Genomic DNA, 23353 nt, shown 5'->3' on the forward strand with positions numbered 1-23353 from the left:
GCCTTTTCAGCAGGATAGTCTTCATGTGAAATCCATATCTTAGTCATTCATAGAGGAAAAAAATTTTGCTACAAATCACATTTTCATCCTGTAGTCAGAAGACACATCTCACAGACCTTCAGAAGACAGACATTACTTTTTATATCTCCCTCTATACTCTTGATTTTCTAAAATTTAGATAAATGCATGTTTTTCATCTCATCTGAAATCACAACTATTTAACTTTTAATGTAAGTTCAATTTATTTTCTCCTTTTTATAGACAGCTTATAAAAACATAAGGGGCAGAGAAAGAGCAAATCCTTCTGCCTATAACATTCTCTCCATCCACCTCCTTTCTTCTCTAGCCTTTTATATACCAACTCATAATTAAACTTCAGTAATGTTTCTACCATTTATTGAACACCAAATTATGTTCCAAATACCTCAGAGTAAATATCACATTAATCAGTCAAGGAAATAGTGTGAGGCAGTTACCTGTGTTCTTATTTAATAGATTAGGACATTTAAATTAAGATTCTAAGAGATAGAAACATGTATAAGCAAATGGTGAAATGGGGATAGAAGATGGGCAGCCTGCCTCTAGAGGTGATAAATGTACCCATTGCACCATGCTGGCTCTTCAACAAATCTAAGTATACCTTCTTTTCCATGAGGTCTTCACCTAATTGTTTCCTCTCCAAGTTCCTTGTCTTTGGGTGAGGATTTCTACCAGATGGGTCCTATGTCACTTTGTGCATTATCTAAGGACAAAGCATAAAGATTGAGAAAGCATAAACCTGGTGATACCACTGGTTACCAGTGGCCCCAAATCATGAAGTATAACACCAGAGAAGCAGGCTGAGGCAAGTGGGAAGTAAAAGTCTTTATTAAAGAATAGCAAAGAAGACTCCTACCCCAGGAGAAAGGGGATCTGAAAGGGGAAGGAACCCATGGGATGGGGAGGGTTTAACCCTTTTATATCTAAGGTCTTCTTTTGTCCTCCTACATTTCTGTCCTTTATCTTGCTTATTTCCCTCTACCCTGCCTGGTGGGGGATGCAGGTGGGAAGGCCAAAAGGTGGAAAAGGGTAGGTCATAGGTGGTAGTTGGGGGAGTGATCCAGGCAGAAAGGGCCTAGGCTGATTTGATGAGCACCTCCTTATTAGCTGAGAGCTGCCCCATTAAATAGTCCTTTTTTTAAATTCTTTTTTTTATTATTAGTTGTTCAAAACATTACAAACCTCTTGACATATCATATTTCATACATTTGATTCAAGCAGATTATGAACTCCCATTTTTACCCCGTATACATATTGCAGATTCACATAGGTTCCACATTCACTTTTTTAGATATTGCCATACTAGTGTCTGTTGTATTCTGCTGCCTTTCCTATCCTCTACTATTCCCCCTCCCCTCCCCTCTCCTCCCATCTTCTCTCTCTACCCCATTAACAGTTCTTTAGAATGGGCCTGGCCTTGGGGACATTTCAATTACTCAGGTGTAGTTCCCAGGCTCAGATGGGACTCCATATTTTCCTAGCTACACTAACTATCTATCTTTAAATCTGGCTTCACTGGGAGTCAGATCGCCTGTAATAAAATCCTTCTTTGCTGTCTGCTTGATATGCTAAGTTTTTAGCAAAATTTACTAAATCTTTATAAACTGAGAGTAAAAATGTCTACCTCAGGGCTGTGGTGAGTTTTAAATGAAATATGAGTTTAGTTCTTATGATAGTGCTGAACACATATTAAATGTTCAGTGGCAGTTGTTTCTATTATACTTATCAACAGGAAAAATAATGATCTTTCCATATGTCCTTTGTTTCATAAAGGATGTACAAAGAACTATGAGCTACTTTATTAGAGTGTGTTTCCATCATCCAGAATCCAGCCACATTTATGCCAGATCCTTGACTAGAGGAGGAAAGAAGGCATTCATGTTACCCTTGGACCTTGGCAATCACAGGAGCTTGCAGGTCTGTACCTGCTTCAATTCCTAGAAGCACAAGGAGTAAAATGTGTGGAAGGCAAGAAAATGAAAACTTCTGCTCTCCTAATCAATACCCATCATGAAGATCTCTTTATCCTTGCAAATACCTCTGCTGATACAGGTGAAATCCTGCCTAGAGAAAAAGCTAAATAATTCCCTAAAATTTCTTCGAGATTCTAGCAAGTATATTTAAGTTCTCCTTAAAGAGAATTGAAAATACAAATGGTTTACGGATGGTAGGGCAAAATTGATAAAGAGAAACACTAAAAATACTATAAAAATCAAGATGGCTTTATCAGTAAAATTACAAACACAGTTTTATGTAAATAATTCTAACAATCTGTATAATTTAAGATTGTCAGAAGCAGGGCTGGGGTTGTAGCTCAGAGGTACAGCGCTCACCTTGCACTTGTGAGGCCCTGGGTTCCATCCTCAGACCACATAAAAATAAATAAAGGTATTGAGTTCAATTACAACTAAAAAATAAATATTGAAAAAAAGATTGTCAGAAGCAAATCTATTTCAGAAGAAAATCTAAATCAGGACTGCAATAAAATATCTGTCATTGCAAAATTATTCCAATACAAAAACTAATTTTGGTAATACTAAAAAGAAAAAAAATTTTGTTTGTCAAAGTAGTAATATAGCATTAAATAAGCTGTCTGCTATTTTACAGCTATTTAAGGATTTCCTAAATTCAAACTTCTAACTCTATTAACTTTTCATATTATCAAGCCTTGAACTTTGCTTAGAAGGGGAGTAACTTGTTTCTAACAAATTTTATTCTTAAGTGTAATCTTATTAATCTTATTTTTTATGTAGGCACCCAAAGTTTAAAAGTACCAAATATTGAAATAAGATCAACTAAACATTACTTAAATGAGAAGACTTTTCAAAGAAGTTAGAATATAAATTTTTTTTTAAGAGAGAGAGAGAGAGAGAGAGAGAGAGAGAGAGAGAGAGAGAGAGAGAGTTTTTTAATATTTATTTTTTAGTTCTCGGCGGACACAACATCTTTGTTTGTATGTGGTGCTGAGGATCGAACCCGGGCCACACGCACACCAGGCGAGCGCGCTACTGCTAGAGCCACATCCCCAGCCCTGAATATAAATTATTATTGACTACAATTTTGTCTTCAATAGAGCTTAGTATATGAAAACATATTATTTGTTGGCTTGTAGCCTTGATAAACATATCTAACCCCCAGATTTATAAATGAAAGTATTCTAGTTATCTTATTGATATGTTGTAGTGAATGAAGAATTTGAATATGTAAATTCATTAGTATATTTCCTTGGTTGGAAGGCACTGAATAAATCTTAATGGCATAAAAACACATCATTTTTTATTAAATTTACTCTCTCTGCCATGTACATCCTTTACCATATGACTGTAAAGATCTTGTCTTTGAGCCTGACCATGTGATTTTCTTCAACCAATGAGACAACCTGTCAACTAAAAATCAGGAATGATGCTAAAAAATACAAAAAAGCATTATTTAGAGCCTTAAGAATTGCTATTCAGTAGGTAGATTTCAGTAAAACTGAAAGTATATTTCAAAGAGAGAACAAAAGACTAGGATTGAGAAAGTCACAAGTTGTTTTAAAATAATTATGAGTGGTTCAGGCAAGTGGTAAAACCCATTTGTTCATAGCTAATTGGTCAACAACAGTCTCTGGATGCAGATTCTGGACAAATTGTACAACTTGCCATTGTGGCTGCAGGCAAGCTTGAAGCATCAGCTGAGTGAAAGGTTAATGTCGCATTCGACCTGACTCTGAGTCAACTTCAAGTCTAACCTGCCAGACGACCTCTAGGCTCCCGGTTAGTAAGCTTTCTCTCCGACCAAACTGAGTATATGTTATGTAGAATTTTTCATGATTTCACATACCACATATGACAAACTAAGAGGGTTAAAATATACTTGGGAATTGAGATTGGCATCTTCCTGGAAAACGTTGTCACTGCCCTTTCAGTCTGGGCTTTGCACATGGAGGAGATCTGAGCCTGATCTCAGTGAGGAGTCAGAACTTGAAGCAGATCTACCTGGCCTAACTACATAGTTGTGTATTGGAAATAAAAGTGCTGCTGGCCATGGTACCAAATCCACACATGCTGGAATTCTGTGTTATTCAGCATGCTTATGGCAATGCCTAATTGATATCATAAATTCAAGTTGTACTATATGTAACTTTTAAAATAATTTAAACTTTTATTATATCCTCTGTTCAGTGGAGAAGTTAATATCAACTTTCTGTGATTGTTTTAGTGAAAATTATAGAGTTCTGGGTAGCACTTAGGATGCTTTGACATGCTGGTACATTAAAAGCATAATAAATGTTACCTGTTATCATTTTATTGCTGTTAATACACCTTGATTCCTGTTTTTCAAGTGTTATGTGCTTCCAGCATTTAGACCCTGTACCTCTACTCTCCTGAAGAATAATTTAGCAGAGAATGACTGTACTTGTCCAATATGGATGTTTTCCAAGCACGGAATCCACCTCTGATTGGGTCTAGTAGGGCATAGTTCCCATCTTAAAAAATATACTATCAACATGCATATAATCAGAATGACATTTAAATATGTAGCCAGCACCAGGAATGATAATTGAAACAAGGAAAAGAAAATAGCTTAGAATCAGAGACTTCAGTGGAAGAGAACATTCTTTCACTTTTACACATAGTGCAAAACCTATTCCTGTACCACCTGTTTAAAGTCATAAATAAAACCCACATAGCTGGAAAAACAGAAGATACAAGATATAAAAACTTGTGATGATTAATTATATATGTCAACTTTGCTAGCCTGTGGTACTCAGTTGTTTGGTCAAGTATCAATGTAGACATTTATATGAATGTTTTAGTTGTGATTATCACATAAATTAGCAGGTTTTGAATAAAGCATATTATTATATGATTTGGATGAGGTTCATACAAGGAGTTGAAGGCCTTAAAAGCAAAGACAGAGGTTTCTGGAAGAAGAATTAATTATATCTCAAGGCTGCAACATTGAAACATTGTGTGAGTTTCCATTCTGCAGATTTTGAACCCAATACTTCCTCAGTAACTTGTCACTGAATTTTTAACCTACCTCCTCCTCTACTTATTTTGGACTAACAGTCTCCACAATCGTGTGAGTTATTTCTTTTAAAGACAAAATCTCAACATGAGGAAGAGCATGAGAAGAAGATCACCATTAAACAGGGACGAGAGGGGGGAGGGAAAGGGAGAGAGAAGGGAAACTGCATGGAAATGGAAGGAGACACTCATTGTTATACAAAATTACATATAAGAGGAAGTGAGGGGAAAGGGAAAAAAAACAAGAGAGAGAAATGAATTACAGTAGATGGGGTAGAGAGAGAAGATGTGAGAGGAGGGGAAGGGAGGGGAGGGGGGATAGTAGAGGATACGAAGGGCAGCAGAATACAACATACACTAGTATGGCAGTATGTAAAAAAGTGGATGTGTAACCGATGTGAATCTGCAATCTGTATACGGGGTAAAAATGGGAGTTCATAATCCACCTGAATCAAATGTATGAAATATGATATGTCAAGAGCTTTGGAATGCTTTGAACAACTAATAATAAAAAAATAAATAAATAAATAAATAAATAAATATGTGTCCCAGAAATAAAAAAAAAGACAAAATCTCTATACAGTTTAGATGTAAATATAGGTTTAGATGTAGAAATAGATGCATAGATTTAAAGGTAATTAGAGATAAATCAATAGATAGATAGTTGGCTAAATTTACTGTTGGTTCTTTTTTCTGGAGAACCCTGACTAATATGGAGAAATCATACTTAATGGTAAACATGCAGCTATGCTGCAAATGGAAACAAATCTCAATTTTCAATGTGGTATCTCCATTCATTGTAGTAATCATATAAATATATAGTGACCTCTACCACATTCTATGATTTAAATTAGTGAAATGTAGTTGCATCCTCAGAAATTCATAGTCTAGGTGTAGAGTCAAACTTCCCATCACCCAAAGGAGGGAACTAGATGACAGTAATCATTGTAACATGGAGAAACCATGATCTAGGATCTGAGAATATGTTTGAAACAGAAGTCAAATTTGAAATATAGCAAAAGAAAGAATTATTAGACAAAGTAATGTAAAAATGTTAATTGACAGGGAAGAAACTAATAAAAACAAATGAGAAACTACATGTTATAGTCTGAAACTTTGGATAGTATAGCTCTGCTAATTTAATTTCAGATTCTCTAGCAAAAGTCATAGAGAATAAGGAGAATATTGTGCCCAATTATCAATTACTGGGGAACAGAGCAATAGGCACTGATTACCAATCCTAGAGAGGACTCAAAACATGCCTTCCTGTTGCATCTTACTATCATAATTGGGAAAACACAGCACAAACACTGGATGGAACAATGCTTTATCTACATACAAGAAAGAGAGAGTAAGACCAGCCCTTGTAATATAAGTTGGACCCACTTGGCTAGCAGGTCCTTGCAGGCCATGAGACAAGGCAGGTGGAGATATATGCACCCCTGCCAAGCACCCATAGCAGAATGGTCCTAATCTCTTCTAGAGTTAAAAACAGTGAACTCTGGGAGAACAGTGCCTGAGAGCTGTTGACCTACAGGCTTATACAGATCAAAGAAATATTGATTGAGTTTGTGTATTACTCAGCTTCCTATTACAATAATGAGATGCCTGAAATAGATAATTTATAAAGAGAAAATATTTAATTTGGCTTATGGTTTTGAAGGTTTCTGTCCATGGCCCATTTAAGTGGGCTTAAGAGGCTTAAGTGGCCCATTTCTTTGGACCTTTGGCAGGATAGCACATCATGCACTGAGTATGTGAAGGAGCAAATTGTTCTCTTTATGATCCAGAAAACCGAGAGGAAGATGAAGAAACTGGGTTCCCATAATATCTTTGGAGGGCACACTTCTGGTGACCTCAGAATCTTCTACTATGTCCCACCACCTATGGGTTCATAGCATCTCCAACTAGGACCACCTTGGAGAGTAAGTCTTTTAACTTGTGGATCTAGGGAGATAATTACCCAAACCTTAGCAATCTGAAAGAGTGAAGGACATTCCTATACAAGGTGATAAATTCTGCATAGGCTGTGGGTTATTTGCCTCTTGGGAAAGTAATGTTCCAGACTCCATTGGAGGTGGTTTAAAGATGGCAGATAAGCCTATCCTTCATGACAAAGGTTCTAATTGAAGAGTCATTGTTGACAAATTACAGAACAAAGAGTTTCTGCAATTAAGACAAAGTCTATTCTACTTGTTTTTTTCAACTTTGTTTCCTTGAAATTTAACATAGATCTTGCCATATATAAATGTTTAATAAATCTTCTTTCATGCAAGTAAAAAAATAGAGAAATAAAACAAGTTTTAGTGGAAGGATACTGTAGTAAATCTCCAAATGTCAGAGACCAAGAAAAACATAAGTACAATTTCAACAAGTATTTTATAAGCACTTAAAACTGTCTAGTTACCAGATAAAGTATATTGTAGGAGGATGGTGATTCTGTTATGAACCAGGGTAACAAGGTTTCTGTTCTGAATGAGCATGTTATCTTATAGCAAAGAGGATGAGAAATGAAAATTTCAGGGAAACACAGTTTTAGTACATTTTTCTTTAGCCTCATCTGGATAAGAATTTCCAAATTCCTTAGGAAAGAAAGTAATGGAGACACATAGAAGTTCCACTGTGTATTTAGTTATAGCTTGTGCTTTTACCTGCATAATAAAGTTCACGCATTTCATTCTGTAGTATAGCATAGTATAGCATAGCCAGGCCTAGCTTTTTAGTGTAATTAAAACAGTTTGAGATAAATCACTTCTATTATTTTGAGTAAAATTAAGGCAGATTAACCTTGTTTGGCAATGTCAGTCAAAACCACTGGTGCCTATGGTAAACCCGCTTGACAAAATACACTTCTCTCATAACAAATGCTGAATAAAACTTCTTCCCATATGAGTGAAACACATATTTCACACATATCAGCATATAGATTTGTCTTCTGCAGCATTTCATAACCTTGTCAGCTAGATGCCCTGTCTAGATTGATGTCCCAATGCTCATTGTTGAAGGAAATACCCACTAGTATCTTACTTCACAAGAACAGTAGAACAATACTACAATTATGTGGTTAGGGTCAGTGTTTTTACATATCAATATGTCCCTGGACAAGCAAAACAAAAGAAAGTTCTATACAATTTTACCCCATGAACCTATTTTTATATTCTAATTTGTTGCGAAGCATGGACTAACACAAACAAAATCATCCTTCTTGCCTCATTAATCAAACAAATTTTCAGTTTCTCTTCCTCTAAAGGTGATTGAGCAAGCACCTCCAGATTTATCATCTCATTTTATCCATTAAACAGATGGAGAAACCAAGGTACACAGTGACCAAATCAGTTCTCAAGGTCAAAACAAGGTGAGTTCTTGATGAGAAAAAAGGGAAATACTAGTGAAGCAAATGATGTAAAATTAAACAAAAAATTCTTGCCGCAAAAATTGAATACCAATTAAAATCTATAATATAAATTAATCTGACAAATTGTATTCTGAACCTTAAATAACTGAAATGTAAGTTTGAGTAAGTTGTTATAAAAAGATCATTTCTGTGAACAATAAGAGGAATGCTAAGAATTCTTATTTTTAAGAATAAAAACTCTGATATTTTTATAAGCTAGTATAGAAAACTTCAGAGAAAGGAAAATCAACAATTTAGGCAGAAAATTACAAATAATTATAAAAAATTAGGGATCTCAAAAGAAGAAAAAGACAAGTAACCATTACTTACCTAAGCATATTTATTAAAAACACCTGAATACAAGTTCATATATAAAATTTAACTCTACTTGTTTATACTGATAAAAAATTAGAAAAATAGAATGATAAAAATACCTGAAGTATATGAAATTTATAAGAATAAAATTAATAAAACATATACAAGTATACACTGAAAGCTACATAAAACAATGAAAATGAAATATGACCCAAATAAATAAACAGATGTATCACATACGTGATTTGAAACACTCGATGTTGTTATGATGTTATTTTTCCCAATAACATCAAAAGTTTTTAATAGATTAAGCAAAATTTCAACAAACCCATAAATCTGAATCACAGGATGTGACAACTGATGCTACAATCAGTGTAGAAATATCAGGGAAATAGAATAGCCAAAATAATTCTGAAAGGAAAAAAATAGAACAAAGTGAAAGATCTCTAACTTCCATATTACAGACTTATGACAAAACTACATTAATTGAGAAAATATGAAATTGAAGTAAGGTTAGACAAGTACACCAATGGGAAAGGAAAGAAATCAGAGAAATCAATTGACACATATTTATCAGTTGACTTTTGATGGGGTGGCAGAATATTTCAGGTGGGGACTGGAACTGAAGAACCTATTTACATATATGAAAAAAAATATTTATTTTTGGAAATAAATTGGATCATAAGTGAAAACTAATATTGGTGACAGTTCCAGATAGGACCAATAAATAAATAAATAAATAAATAGCACATATCTGGTATGCATACGCAATGGACTATTACTCAGCTTTAAAGAAAAGTGAAATTATGGCATTTTCCAGTAAATGACTGGAGTTGGAAAATATCATGCTAAACGTAATAAGCCAATCCCACAAAATCAAAGGCTGAATGTTTTCTCTAATATGGAATGCTAATTCACAATAAGGCAGCGGGATGCACTAGGGAAGAAGAGCTTTACCTTAGATTAGGTAGAGAGAAGTGAAAGCAGGTAGTAGAGGGGATGTGGGGATAGGAAAGATAGTAGAATGAAATAGACATTACTACTCTATGTATATATGTGACTACAAGACCAATATGATTCTGCAACATGTACACTCAGAAAAATGAGAAATTATATCCCATCTATGTATGATATATCAAAGTGCATAAATACATTCTGCTGCCGTATATAACTAATTAAAACAAAAAAGTTTTTAAAAACACATATAATAAAGAAAAGGACTATAAATTAGATTTCATAAAAAATGAAGACTTTCTGCTTTTCAAAAGATTTTCTGAAAAAAAATTAATAGCAACTACAGACTACCAGAGAAATATATATATATATGTATATAATGTAACATATAAATGATATGGACTATGTAGAATAAATGCCCCAAAATCTAGAAAATTAAGGCATTTTAAAAATAAGTAAATAATTTGAACATTTTAAAATATCAGATGTGCCAATGACTGAGAAATACCTGAAAAGTACTCCTGGTTATTAGTTAACATAAAAATATAAATTAAAAAAAGTGGCATGCCATTAAATATTCATGAGAATGGCTAAAATTAAGAACTATGTCAGTAATCAATTAAGAACAGCTTGAATACTCTATACCAATGATGAGAATATAAAATGTGTATAACTTTTAAAATCATTAACAAATTGCTACAGACTTAAACATGGATTTGCCATAAGATCAGTTAATTTTACTCCTGTATACTTACACAAGAAAAATTAAAGTATGCTTTCAGCAAAAGACTGTGTGTGAGTATTCACAACAGCTTTGTTGATAATGGCTCCCAATTGAAAATAATCTAGGTCCCCTTAACAGCTGACAATAAACAAGTTAGTAAATGTGGACTATATGGTTACTAAAAGAAATGTACTACAGATCACACAACATGGATGAATATCAAAATAATTATGTTCAGTGAAATATATCAGACACAGAATATGTCCTCAATTTGTTTCTTTCTGTGATACTTAAGAACAGGTAATACTAACCTAATATGGAAGAGGTAGGATCTGACCCTACTAAAGACCTGGTTAGGTTGGGAGGATTCACAAGGCAGACATTCAGAGCAAATAAAAATTCAAATAACCACAGCATTTTAAAGCATATAAATTATACTTCAATAAATATTATTTATATAAAAAAGAGATTTGGTTAATTTGTACTCTGTGCTTTGTGAAAAAGGATTCCCTCTCCAAAGGCATGACAGCATGAGGGAAAATAAACCAATGTAATGTATTTATGTAGATAATTTCTTAAAAGATGGTGCTTCAAACTTCCGAACTGCTATTAGAGACACATGGCAGCATTTGACCATGTTTTTAAAAGAAAAATAGATGTTTGGTCAGTGGTTAATCACAGTTATTAATTTTAGGAAAATTTTAATCCATCAGTGTCTCTGGCCATGGTTACATGTTTAATGGGAGAAAGGAAGCAGCCCTCCTTCAATTGGAGTGTCACAAAGTGACCATGTTTAATGAAGCCAGAAAGAGTTTATTACATCTCCATGTGGTAACATAAGTGGTCTATTTAAGAATTATTTTATTTTCAATCATTATGAATCACTGGTTATTTGACAATTCACAAGGAAAATTTCCTCGTTATATTTTTAGGGCAAGCTTTGTACAAATGAAACCATGGATGTCTTGAGAAAAAATCTCACTAATGGAGATTCTTTGCTTTTTCTAGGAAAACATTCATAGAAGAGAACTGTTTGGTATATAAGGCATTATCACAAAGAACAATAAACAGGCTTCATTGATATTTTGAGCAATCAAATCACTTAAACTCTAACAGAAGACTCACTCAAATTTAAAAAATATCTACAACATAAAATTTGTAAAAAAAAATAGGAAGTATTTCATAGAATGAATGCCATTCTTGTATCTTCGAGAGTAAATAAATTCTCAAGAAATTAAATGTTGTGAATTATAAACTTCAACACATTAGCCTAATTAAGCAAATTCATCATTAAAAGGGCTTGTGAAAATCAGAAAAAAAAATGGAGTTTACGTAAATTATTTCTTTTATCTTCAGTAGGAAATAGTTTCTCAACAAACTAAAATAGCTTGAGTCTTCATTTCAGCTTTGAGAGTGAAATCTCACTAAGATCTTTCTGTATATGTTCAAAGAAAATTCAAGGGCCCAGACTACTTCTCTAATTAGACCCAGAAAGAAAATATGGTCACCAAAGAGTTGTCAAGTTGTACTTCATCATGGAAATAGCCTTCTCCAATTCCCCCAAAGAAGACAGATTTCTGCAGTGCAGAACTAGAAAGAAGTGTAATACCATAGAATTTGATAAATTACTAGACCACATCATCACCCAAAACTGCAATCAGCCAAGGGAGTATACAATCTTTATGATACATAGATCTTTTAAGTTTTCAGTAGGGAAGGGACAGTCACTGATATTTCTATCAGGAGACCCAACATCACAATTTACCTATTCTTTAAAGGTAAAATGGGGCATACAATTGCTAATTACTCTGTCACTATGAGTAACTAATGTTCATCATGGCTTTTAGATAATGATTGCCTTTTAAGCCTGCCCTCAATGTCATGTCAAGCAAAATTACAGTGGCAATGTAGCAAAACTAATTAGGCCACACTGACCTTAGCAGTGGGCAGTTCTCATTGATCTTAGCCCAAGCTTGTTAGAATTTTGAAAAATGAAAACGAAGTAGAAGAATATTTCTATTTATTGCCAGACATTTTAAATCACCTATTTATACCAATGGACAAGACATTAATGAATCCTCTATCAATGAGGTAACATTCATTAAAGAAGCAAGAGGGAAAGCCTTTGAAATGCACTTTCAATTATACACCTATCCCCTATTTAAATGTGTGTGCTGCATTATTTTTAAAAAGTATTTTATTCATGTAAGTGAAACAATTTTAGTTTAAATACTCTTTTCAAAGGAACTATAGAAAAATGTCAATAAAATGATATAGAACTTCAATCTAAAGCAGTGTGAAATTATACTTTTTTTTTTCAAGATTCGGTATTTCCTAGGATTGCCTGTTAAAATTCAAGATTTTGCCTCAGAAGAAGCATTTCTCTGTTCATATGTCAATATCAAAGTATTTCACTTACTGCATTTGGTCTCTGAGAGACATTAAGATGGTAGTTCTGCCAGTCAGCTACACTTGCCCAGCCACCATGAGAATACATACATGCAAAACTGATAGACTTTTGTTTTCCAAAATGTTCATTTTAAAAAATATCATAAAGTTTACTCTTAGATTTGCTATTGTACATAAAGCCAGATTCTGGAGCTGCTGACTTATCTGTTGACTTAAGTAAGAACAAAACACTTAATTCATATTTTACCTGGTGGTAATTATAAATATATAGAAATTCTGAGCAAAATATGAGGAAAAAATACTAAAATAATTACTAATCTATCATATATAACATTACTTGTGCATGTGCATGCATACACACACGGAAACAGGGAAAGAGAGATGATTATTTCAAATATAGCCAAATGACATCCTATAATAGTGAAATTTTTCAGACCATGAACTCTTAATTTTTTTAGCTTTACAATATTTAAATAAAAGCAGGACACATAGATAATACCATAGCACACATCATTCAACATAATATCACACTGAGGGCAAGAGGTTTGTTTGTGTTTGTTTATTAACAGTATTTGGTTCTGAAGGGGGAAAAAATCTTAAATTATCTGTAGCTATTTAACTCCAAATAGTAGCAAATTCCTCCAACAGAATGATTTGTAGTGTTTAGCCAGAAAATCTATTTCTACACTTTATTAATTTGGAGCTACCATATATTGTATGATACCAACAACTTTAAAAAGCAATCAAAGTGGGAAAAATTAAAGAGAAAGCACATTTCATGAATATGTGCTCCATAGGTGTTCCACACATACAGACGAATGCTGCTTGACACAGAAATGTCCAAAAATAGAGTAGAAAAATGGTGATGTTGTTGTGAAGTGTTTGAAGCACGCAGACCTTAAGCAAGATAATTATATGTAGATTATGTAGAACATGATCAAAGTTTTTCCAAGTGAATTGTAGAATTCAAAATTATGACTCCACTAATACAAATTACTAAACTGTATGGATTCGTATATTTCCCACAGATCTAATAATTGTTCACAAAGTCTTGTTGGTTCACTTTTTAAAGTATCTTTCCCGTATGACTCCTGACCTCTCATAGAGGGATTACTTCTTTAGTTCAAGAACTCTTTTTCTGTTTCCTGGGATAGCAAAACGATCAGATTTTTCCCCACATCCCATTTCAATACTATTTTGCAGCAACTGAAGAGGTAAAATCCCTGAAGAGGTAAAATCCAATTCCTAATCCATTTAATTCAACTACGCCTTGTTTATTTTATTCAAGAGAGAATTGTAAAACTGACATTTTTCTAGCAGTTTCTAGCATTAGCCTCAGGAAGGCTTGCAGTTTTCTGCTGCTCTCAGAGCCCTGCCCAGCCACCATGAGAATACATACATGCAAACCTGATGGATGAAGAAAGCCCAGCAGACCCGTCATCACCCCAAGCAAAATTCACCCAACTCTGACAACAGAGCCTTCTCACTGCAATTGATCACAGAGAGATATGAAATCCTACAAGTCAAGAAAAATCAGCAAGCTGAGCCAACCAACAGATTGCGAACTAATCTTTCCTTTTAAAAATTGGTGTTAAGCTATTCAGTTTTGCTATGATATGCTGTGCAACCCTGAGTAACTAGTACAGTTATATTTTTCATCTTCAACAATTTTACAATAAATGCCAATAACTTTACAAACTCAAACACAAACTTCTTTCCATTAGACAAAGCCACTTTGGGTCTATTCAGCCTAACCTCCTTATCTTTTGTCCCACACTTAAGTGACAATGGAAGTAACACTGTACTATGTAAAGGCTCTAAAACTGGAAGATTTTTCTCTCACAAAATCCCCAAATATCTATGTAGCTTATAACATTCCAACCTTCATCACACAATAGGAGTCATAGAGACTGAAGTCAATAATATCTACCTTCAGAAAAAGGTCAATCTTCAGCAGAAATTGGAATCTAAGTATTGATAAGATTCAGGAAATCTCTTTTCAATAGGAGCCAACACATCAGTTTTCAAACTGCTTTAGTGTCTAGTTCTCAACTTTTTTAAGGGGTTTCTGTGTAGTTCTCTTTCTCTGCAATCCTGCCCCAGCTCCCCGAATCTTTGGAAGAGAGTTGCCTTGTTTGGAATGCCTCAGAGGATTTCTCTGAGCTCTCCTACCCTGTGTCAGCATTTGGAGGACCCATATACTCAGGAAAGACATCACTCAAATTTTTCCTTCTTGTCCCGGTTTTCAGCATAAAAATCACAAGTCAACTAGATGGAAACCCATAGGAAAGAATAAGAGGGGATGCAGACTTGGTGATTAGTTCCCTCAGACTAACTTTCTTAGTGATTCAGTTAGTGTCCTCATTATTCCAGTCTCTGGTATATTTCTCCTTTCTTTACTATTCAATCTGGTATAAGAAATATTTGTGAGTCGCCAAATTCCATAAAAGGATTTGTGAGTTTCTGGAACTGAGTACATAACTAGTTTTAGTTTCATCCTCAATTCTCACATGAGTAACAAGCAAAATAACAGCAATTATTTATGCAGATTTCTTTTTATGGTCAGAGTGATGACTATTGTAACTTTCGGCATTCTGATTAAGAATTAGAATGAGATTTCATAGATTTTTGCATCACCACCGAAGTTCAGCTAGCAATTGTATACTTAGAAATAAATGTGTGTACACATTATGTGCTGAGAATTTTATCCCCAGCCTTTTCTCTAGATGAGACACCTAACTTGTTATATTTAGTGTCTTATATAGAAAATCTTAAAATATTTCCCTCTATAAGCATAGCTATATTGGAACTAGAAGTGCTAGGCTCAAATGTCAATATTTAAGTTTGCTTGATCTTTTTTATACCATTAAATAAATGGTTAATATGTTAAAATATTCATAGTCAAACTGTGTAAGCAAAGACTGCAATATAACCAAGCAGAGTCAAGCTGAGCCTAGCAGTGCGAGAAGATGTTTCACAGTTAAATTAAGAAAGTGTGTGATTTTTTCAAAACTCTGTGGGAGAAGAAACAAAAAATCTAAGGAACATTGCTGAAATTGGGCCTACATTTCAGAAGAAGCTTGAATAATTCCCAGTAGATGAAGATGATCCATTAAGAACCATCTCATAAATCCAGTCCTGAAAAATATTGTGCAACATCCACAACCTCATTATACCTGTGATTGATTATATTTCTACTATTTTCATCTTTACTCATTCTGTTCAAACCATATTAGCATCTTTTCCTATTTCTCAAACCAACTGAGATAAGATATTATGACATTATCTTTGAGTCTTTGCTCAGCCTAGAACACTTTCCCCTTTAGTATGAGTGTGACTCAAACTCTTATCTCATTAGGTCTTTGTTCAAATGATTTCTCAGTGGAGTCATTCTATGATGACCACACCTAACATTTCAGTCGAAATCCCTGCATCCCTCACCCTCTTAACTTGCTTCATGATTCTCCACAGGACTTTACACTATCTAATATAGTATATAATTTGTTGATTTATTATCTTTATCTACCCTTCTGCTCCACTCCTGTCTCCACCCCTGCTGCCGCACACTTGATTGACCTTAAACTGCAAAAGGAATCCATGAAATATTTGGGGTTTTTTTCACTGCTGCCCTCTAGTGACTAAAATTGTAACTGACAGAAGGTAATTGAATAGGAAAGAAAAGGAAGAAAGGGGTATGGACAAGAAGACAGGAAGAGAAAAGAAAGGAAAGGAGGAGACAAAGAAGGGAAAATAAATAAGAGAAGAACCTAAGGGTATAGATTTTGGGATCCAATCAATGAGGTTGAAATTCTTAGATCTTCTGCTCACTGTAGTTTTTCTTAACCTTATAAATTGTGACTATTAATTCCATAGGCTGTACTTTGAGAGATTTTGGCATCAACCACATACAATTGTTATAATATTTAAGTGAAGTAAAGCATATATTTGAATTTCTGGGAAATGGGAAGACTGAACATTATTGCTACATATAATAAACATTATTGTTACATCTGCTTTAAAAAGTGGGCCAACACAAATTTTGAAAGAAAATGAAGTCAAAGGGCCAACAAGAACTAACTCCATGACCTTCTTTAAAGCTATCATAATCCAGATAGTGTTGCATTAATAAAAGAATAGGCAAATGGATCAGTGGAACACTGTAGTCCATAAATAGTCTAACAAAATACAGTTATTGATCTTGGACAAAAGAGCAAGACAGAGCTACAAGAAAAAGGTAGTCTTTTCAACAAATAGTCGAGGCACAACTGGACTACATGCCAAAAAAATATGTTATTCTAGACACAGAACTTGTACCTCCACAATCACATACCTGAAGGTAATCTGTAAAACTGTAAAACTCTTTGAAAAAGACAGAGCAGAAAATCTAGATGCCATTGAGTTTAACAATAATATTTTTATGAGTTCATCATAGATGAGTGTGTGTATATGTATGTGTATATATATATATATATATGTTTGGGTTTATTTTGACATAATTATACAAACATGGAATATAATTATCTCACATTCAATCCTCAGTATTTTTCCATTCCCTCCTTTCTCCCTCCTCCTATTCCCTTTCCTCTACTTTGCTGATCTTTTTTCTATTAATTATAGTTGTTTTTAATTGGTACATTATTGATACACATAAAGATGAAATTCAATTTGGGATATTTATATATATACATATAAAATTTTGCTCAAATTTATTCCACCCTTCTTTTCCTTTTCTATCCCTCCACCATCCCCTCCATCCCCTTCCTCTACTCCACTGATTTCTCTTCTATTTCCATGGGATTCCCCACATCCTCTTTTTCCTCCCCTGCACCCTTATTTTGGTCTAGCTTCTGTATATAAGAAAAAACATTTGATGCTTGACTCTGGGTCTGGCTTATTTCACTTAGCATGATGCCCTTCAGTCTCATCCATTTACCAGTAAATGTTATAATTTTGTTGCTCATTATGGCTGAGTAAAACTCCATTGCATATATATACCACATTTTCTTTATCCCTTATCTGTTGATGGGCACAGAGTTTGGTTCCATAGTTTGGATATAATTAATTGTGCTGCTATAAACATTGATGTGGCTGCATCCCTATACTATGATGATCTTAGGTCTTTTGTATATATACCAAAGAGTGGGATAACTGGTTCATAGAGTGGTTCCAGTCTTAGTTTTTTGAGGAATCTCCATACTGCTTTCCAGGGTGGTTGACAATGATTTTTTTTTTAAATAAAACACTGAACCACTATATGAAAGAAATAACTTATAAGTTGCATTTTATTAAATTAAACACTTCTCTGTGAAAGACACAGGAAAATGAAAAGAAAAGACATAGATTGGGAGAAAATAGTGATGAAAGAGTTATCTGATAAAAGAATATTATTTAAAATATCCAAAGAATTCTTAAAGCCAAAAAAAAAAAAGATAAAAAATTGGGAAAAACCCCAAACAAATACCATGACACAGATGACATACAGATGGCAATTTAGCATATAAAAAGATGTTCAATATCTTATGTTATCAGGGAACTGAAAATTGCAAAAAACAATGAGATAGCACTATACATCTATTGAAATGGTAAAATTCCAGAACAATGAAGACACTAAATGTTGACCAGGATGTGGAACAACAAGAATTCTTATTCATTACTAGTGGAAATGCAAAATGGTAAATCTACATTGGAAGACACTTCAATTTTTATAAAACTAAAATACTTTTTTGTTTTTTTTCTTAATTTATTTATTTGTTTTAATTAGTTATGCCTGACAGTAGAATGCATTTATGCACTTTGATAGATCACACTTAAATGGGATATAATTTCTCATTTTTTTTTGAGTGTACATGTTATAGAACCATATTGGTCAGGCAGTCACATACATACATAAAGTAACAATGTCTTTTTCATTCTACTATCTTTCCTATCCCCACATTCCTTCCCTCCTTTCACTTCCCTCTACCTAATCTAAGGTAACTATTCTTCTCTTGTGTCCCTCACCTTATTGTGAATTAGCATCCACATATTAGAGAAAACATTCGGCCTTTGGTTTTTGGGAGATTGGCTCCTTATTTCACTTAGCATGATATTCTCCAAAATCCATCCATTTACTGTCAAATGCCATAATTTCTCTCTTCTTTAAAGCTGAGTAATATTCCATTGAATATATATATACCACATTTTCTTTATCCATTCATCTATTGAAGGACACTTAGCTTGGTTCCACAGTTTAACCATTGTGAATTGAGCTGCTATAAACATGGATATGGCTGCGTTACTGGAGTATGCTGATTTTAAGTCCTTTGAGTATAAAACAAGGAGTGGGAGAGCTGGGTCAAATGTTGGTTCCATTCCAAGTTTTCTGAGGAATCTCTATACTAGTTTCCATATAGTTGCACAAATTTGCAGTCCCACTAGCAATGTAGGAGTGTACCTTTCCCCCACATCCTCACCAACATTTATTATTGCCTGTATTCTTGATAATTGTCATTCTGACAGGATGAGATGAAATCTTAGTATAGTTTAATTTGCATTTCTCTATTGCTAGAGATTTTGAACACTTTTTCATGTATTTGTTGGTTGATTGTATTTCTTCTTCTGTGAAGTGTTTGTTTAGTTCCTTAGCCCATTTATTGATTGGGTTATTTTTTTTTTCTTGGTGTTAAATTTTTTGAGTTCTTTATTTATCCTAGAGACTAATGTTTTATTGGAGGTGCATGTGTAAAGATTTCCTCCCAATCTGTGTGCTCTCTCCTCACATTACGGAGTGTTTCCTTTGCTGAGAATAAGCTATTTAATTTGAATCCATCTCATTTATTGATTCTTGATTTTACTTCTTGCACTTTCAGGGTCTTGTTAAGGAAGTCAGATCCTAGGTCGACGTGGTGAAGCTTTGGGTTTATTTTTGCTTCTATTAGGTGAAGGGTCTCTATTCTAGTGCCTAAGTCTTTGGTCCACTTCGAGTTGATTTTTGTGCGGGTAAAATATAGAGGTTTAATTTCTTACTCTTATCACACTGTAGCAATCATACTCCCTGGTATATATCCAAATGAAGTGAAAACTTATACTTACACAAAAGGTTATATGCAGATGTTTACATCAGCTTTCCTTGCAATTGCCAAAACTTGGAGACAACCAAGCTGCACTTTAGTAGGTGATTAAGTAAATTGTTATACAATCAGACAATGGAATATTATTCAGTACCTACAAGAAGAGAGTCAACAAAATATGAAAAGGCTTAGAAGAAACTTATGCATATATTCCTACGTGAAAATCCAGTAGAAATATGATTCTAATTACAGGCCCTTCTGGAAAAGAGAAAATTATGGAGATATTAAAAAGATTAGCAGTTATCTGTGGCCAAGGGGAGATAAGGAGGAATGATCAGAGCAAAGAGAATTTTTAGGACAGATGTGAAACTATTCTGTAATTACAATAATGGGAGATAGATGACATTGTATTTTGTCCAGCCCATAAAATGCACAACATCATGAGGGAACTTTAATGTAAACTTGGACTTTGGGTGAAAATAATATGTCAATGTGTGTTCATTGATTGTAATAAATCTATCATTCTGGTCCAGGATGTTGACAGTGGGAGGCTATGTAGGTGGGAAGGGAACGAGTATATGGTAACTCTGCACTTTCTGCTCAAGTTTGCTTTGAACTTAAATGCTGTAAAAAATTTAAAAAATTGTTCATATATGATATGACAGAGACTTCTACTGATGATAGTAAGTAAGGTAATTTGAAATAACATTTTAGGTCAACTGAAATGTTAAACAAAAGAATGAAAAATATTTTTCTGTGCCTTGTATAACTAAAGCTGGAGACAAGAATCATAGAGCCAAGTGTCAAGAATAAGAGGAAATCCAGGGTAAGGAGCAATCATTTTAGGACTGTTTTCTTGTAAGGGCAATACCAGAAGAGTACCTATATTAACCCATTTTCAGATGAAGTTATATTAGAAAAATAAACAGTATAATTAATGCAATATTAATTCCAACATTAATCAGAAAAAAAATGAAGCCTGTAATACAAGTTTATGCAAGTTTATGAGAGAATTTACACAGAAAGAAATAAAATTAGTAGAGCAAAACTTGTGGCAATATTCTTTCTTAGAAATTATCAAAGAATTACCAATAAAAGTACCCTGGAATAAGGAGCCAAACTTTCATATCAAATATAAGTGGTCATACTATATAGAAATAATTCTTAGAATATTGATATATTTACTCAGATTTGGCAACATTATAGTATTGTGGAGACCTAACATAAATACTAGAACTCAGAGAAAATGTTTGGTAAGTATCTGTTTTCTAAGTTATTCTGACTGTAAGATTTTACCCCCATGAAATAATTCAATAGACTTTCAAAACATATGCTGGAAAATATTTGTTGCATAATTATCAGTAATAATAAAAAAAAGAGTTGGACCTTTGAGGATACATTAGAAGATACTGATGCATCAAAATGACAAAATTATCTACAGTCATTAAAGTAATTATGATCACTACTCATAATTGTTAAAGACAAAAAGGAAATACATAAAATGTATCTACACTATATTTTAAAGTATTAGAAATGTGCAAGATAAAATCAAAGTGAAATGTGACAGAGCACACAGCTGAAGTTTTAAAGTCATTATTCTTTGAGAGTTTGTATTTAACATTAAAATGTCTTTTTATAAGAAAAAACTAATGATCCAATTTTTATTATTCTATATTACTGCAAATTTACAAAGTGCATAATAATGAATAGGTTGGAAACCATTAGAATAGAGAACATCATTGACCTCCTGCTTATGGAAGAAGAAGCTGACCTTCAATTTAAAGAGAGGGAAAAGGAAAGAAAACTATTATGTATTAACCACGTAACTTTGCTAATATCTGCCAGAGAAATGAGGTAGGAAATAACCACAGTCCTCACTGACCTTCCAGGTACCTATGACACAGTCTAACTTTGAGGCCTAGAATAAAAAATGCAGTCTATTGTATCTGACAGGAAGCTTTGCACTTTCATTATGCATATAATATCTAATAGATCTTTTGAAATCATTACCTGTCAAGAGGGGAAAAGAAAGGCAGAGGGAAAACCTTGAAGAATAGAGTTTGTCAAGGGTCAAAGTAAATGGCAATATACTTTAATAAGCAATACGCTACACATTATTTCTAGGTGGCCTATACACTCAGTGGACTGTGGTATCATATATTGAATTGCAGAATAACTTCTTAGTGACTTAATATCCTTCCAGGATGCCTCTCTATTCATCAGTTTATATGCAGCTCAAAACCCAAAAACGTTAATGTCATTCTTATCTAAGTAACAAATAACTGGAAAGATACATTTTTAAGCTACCAAAACCTTATGATGTATTACATATTTTTGGGTTTTGTTATTTGTACATAATCTACATCACTGTCCCTTCATATTGGTAATCACATTGAAAAGTAACTGTGTTTTTTCAGGTTTTCAATATTCATTAGCTAAATAAGGTATGCATGCCAACAATATAACCACAATATAGATATCGTTAAATGCAAATTTTATTTGCTGACATTGAGATGAAAAAATATTTTCAGGTAAATGGTTCTACCACTGCATAACAATAAAATAAGAGAAACCACCTTTTCATAAATAATTTTGGACCTAGGAATATGGAAAGATAGCTAGTCCATATCTCCTAAGTAATCAATGCTTCATAACCTAGAGATAGTGATTGACTTAGAAACAGAAATGAAGAGTAATTAAGTTATCCATATTTTTTTTCTAGTTTGGGCTGTATTATAAAATAACTTGCCATCTTCTCTTTTTGGCTCTTGATTTTTTCATTGTACAATAAGGAGCTAATCCCAAAACATAAGATTTGATCAACTTGAGGTCCCTGTTTCTAGTTTGAATCCAGAATAATTTTTTTTTCAACTAGACATGTAAAAAAAAAAGCATTATTACTACCTTGGTAACTACTATGATATACTTTAACAGTTTGTCAGGTTATTTTAACTGTATATTTAACAAAGTTTTGATGTAATGTGCTACAGAAAAATAATCTTCCTCTACCCCACACTACACTTTCAAATGTAATATAAAAGGTGCCCTTGGGGAGGTTTCAATAGGCCTAGAAAATGTAGAGTTCACCATGACATAGTGCCTTTAACTGTAAAGGAGGATACGGTGTCTTCATGGACTTTGTTAGATTATGAAAGTCAGCAGACAACTTTGGATTTCAGAGCATGATATGTGTCCCATAGCATGTTAGCTCTCTTTCTTCTGTTGGACTTGGAATGGGTAAAGTTCATACCTTACTGTTACATTTAGTAATATTTCTCGACATCAACACAGTGTTCTGGTATCAGAAACAAGGAACCCTAGTATTTTTTTTTTTCCTGTTACAAAGTGATTTTATTTAATTGATTTGGACATACTGCAGGTCAAATAATATTTTCTGAAGATAACAATTATGGACTTTAAAGCCTGACATGAAATTAGTAGCTTTAAAAGTATTAGT

The sequence above is a fragment of the Callospermophilus lateralis genome, chromosome 2 (genome assembly GCF_048772815.1).
Source record: "Callospermophilus lateralis isolate mCalLat2 chromosome 2, mCalLat2.hap1, whole genome shotgun sequence".
Classification (NCBI taxonomy): Eukaryota; Metazoa; Chordata; class Mammalia; order Rodentia; family Sciuridae; genus Callospermophilus; species Callospermophilus lateralis.